The 2,939-nt window shown below is 30.4% G+C and overlaps 1 long non-coding RNA gene across 1 annotated transcript; it reads left to right on the plus strand.

The window, feature by feature from the left end:
* Positions 1-1,030: 1,030 nt before the first annotated feature.
* LOC140744006 (uncharacterized) lies at positions 1,031-1,755 on the plus strand. The gene is made up of 2 exons (XR_012102519.1): positions 1,031-1,392; positions 1,488-1,755. It is a non-coding gene; the product is annotated as an uncharacterized LOC140744006 (long non-coding RNA).
* The last annotated feature ends 1,184 nt before the right edge of the window (positions 1,756-2,939 follow it).

Below are 2,939 nucleotides of genomic sequence, written 5' to 3' on the forward strand. Positions count from 1 at the left end.
AAAGAGCTAACTATTTCTGGATTTACGAAAAACACACGGCAAAATCAGCTTTGAAACTGTTGAGCTCAACTCTTTTAATTATACCAGACTCTAACATTGAACTGAAAGTTGCCGCGTAGCCAATGAATATCCATCTGTGAAAGTTGTATTATTTAATTAGTTGTAACTAATTTGACCACTGTTTTCATAACTTTAGATAACTAACGATGATCGAGTACGTTGTAAGGAAAATTGAGTTCGGTTGAGCGTTCTTTATGGCTTTATAAGGTGTCTGAAATCTTATTCCCAGCATCAGTGGCAAAAAGGTCTTCTTAAACAATAAAAAAAAATGAAGTATACAGTATCCATTGCCTAATCCTCTCACTCTGAGAAGCGACACATGCCCAGCACTAGGACAATAATGAGTTGATGACCACCTGATCAGTCTTTAAAATAAATATAAAGCTGGTGAAAAAAAGGCCCTCCTGTTTCTTAAATTTTATCAATTTTAACCTCTAATGCTACGGATGAACTGCAGTAGGTTCATTTTAGGTTTTGAGTTGGTTTGATCCCCTTAACCCTCAAGGATCCGCCATTGCTTACCAGCAAGTGTTTGTCAAACTGATAGATTCTATTCATCACCAGGTTTAGAAGCATATTCCAACTTCTATTTATAATTAAGATACAAAAATAATTGAAGATAAAATTATCTGCGAAAGGAGATGTTTCATTTTCGGCCATCTCATGTACACTATATCTAAAAAACACGAATAATTTGTATAATTGAAGAAAAATACACATATATTTTGATAACCTAAAGTATTCCTGTTTAAAAATATTTAAAATAAGCATTCCTCATTGAAATATTAAATATGGCGGAATACTGTCAATGGCAAGTTTTCAAAACTGTCGATGTCGGTCAGGGAACCTATGTGTACCCCACACATAGGTTACTATACTCTTTGGATGTCGGTAATTTTGAATTTAGCTGTTTTTGTCCTAAAGTTATTGTTACCTTAGTACTTTACAACCTGGCTTGTGTTTTGGGTATCCCGTCATTATTTCTGAATTTAATTAATTATTTATATTAATAATAACAAAACCACCTTTTAAATAGTATCTGGTTTTATAGATGTAAGTGACATGTCAAATTAAAAAAGAAGAAGTTGTCAATTTGATATGTGAAAAATTGGATATATACATATTATATTATAGTGGACTCCAATGTAAACGTTGAATAAATATGTACTGATGAGAAGATTCCATTTTAATCCTGAATATATTTCTGCTCTGTGCTGCTTACGATTTTGGAGTGATTCTACCTTACTTGTTTACCCAGCTTATGTTTTATGGACTTTTGTGATTTTCGTGCGATCGCTGTGGATTGTGTTGACAAGGATTCAATATCATCAGGTAAAATATACATCAGTTAGTTGTATTAATCGTGAAATAATCGTTAATAATTTTAAACTAGAGAAGCTAATCTTTTTACATATCTCTTTTTTTAGATAATTACATTAGCAAGACAAGGACATTCTTGGGATGACAAAATAATCAGTTATTATTGCAACTGCATCGCTGGGCAACGAACCGTACTCGTAGGTACTCGTAGTTGCGCTCACATTATGACCATTGTTTGATGTTTGGGCTGAGCTCGTCACAGGATATTACAGAACCTGCTACATGATTGGATAAAAATATTGATAAGGGAAGATATTTAAAATGAATAAATAATGTATCTAAGTGAAGAATAAGTAAAATATTATCAAATGTGTACTTAAAGTTGTTTTATTTACACACTTAAATGTTTTAACTAAAATATATTGATATAGAAGTACATTTTGGTTTATTTTGGTATGTTTGTTTTAAGTAAAGATTTATGAAAGTAAATATAATTAATGTTTATAAAATATAGGTAGTGTTTCTCAATACATAGGTACAATACAATATTTATACATCTACGCCCATTCGCGTAAAAATATATTAAAAAGTATATAATGTATATAGTAAGTTAAAATAGAATGACAGATGACATTATTACGGTAATCACTACCGCCATGATGTTTTTCCACAATTGTGTTGCAAGTTTAAGTGTAAATTATTGTTTTTTAACAATTAAACGAACATGATTTGAAGAAAATGAACCCCTACGAATTGTTCTTTGCAAGTTTTCTTAGTTTTTAGTGTAGTGTACAAAAGGTGGCCGGGAGCCCATACATTTTGAAACATCTCCTTTACTACAGAAAGCTTTCACTGGACTTGATTCTTCTTAATTAGTTTATGTTTTCGCAACTTTGGGCAAACTTTAATTGAATATTTTAAGCATTTATCGTGCGATACTCTAGCATTATATAGTGTTTTAAAAACAAAATAATAATTTACTTTACAAACAAAATGGCTACAAAATTTATTATTTATTTCGAAACAAAAATATATTTACATAAATGCACTTACTTTTTGTACATTTTATAATTATTTTTACAAATTTTGTAAATAATATTGTACTTATTTTTAATTCGTATTTCTAAATTCATAAATATTGAATTGAAAAAACGACGACGTGAATAGATAAATAATTTTGAAAACGTCTAACACAATATTGTTGCAGATTGCAAAGATCAATTTGAGTGTAGGGTTTTGAGTGCTGTGCATGCGCACCACTTGCACGGTGACTCCATGCAAGTGGTGCACATGCTAGTGTTGCTGGGTCATCAAAAATTTATTCGTAGACCTTATATTTTGTGTTTGCTGCTATAAGAAATAAAATAAACAATAAATTTACAACTGCGAAGTAATTAAAAGTCATGAGAATAAGCTTCCGGCCCGCGGTTAATGTATTACATATTTACATCTTTTATTCAATACATTAGGTACGTAAACTAAATGTGTAAAAAAATCTCATCAAAATAATAAATAAGCACAAAAATTATATAATAAGCTTATACAAGGCTTACTCATGG

This window comes from Epargyreus clarus, unplaced genomic scaffold (assembly GCF_041222505.1).
Source record: "Epargyreus clarus isolate Ecla_fem2 unplaced genomic scaffold, WU_Ecla_fem_2.2 ptg000008l, whole genome shotgun sequence".
NCBI lineage: Eukaryota > Metazoa > Arthropoda > Insecta > Lepidoptera > Hesperiidae > Epargyreus > Epargyreus clarus.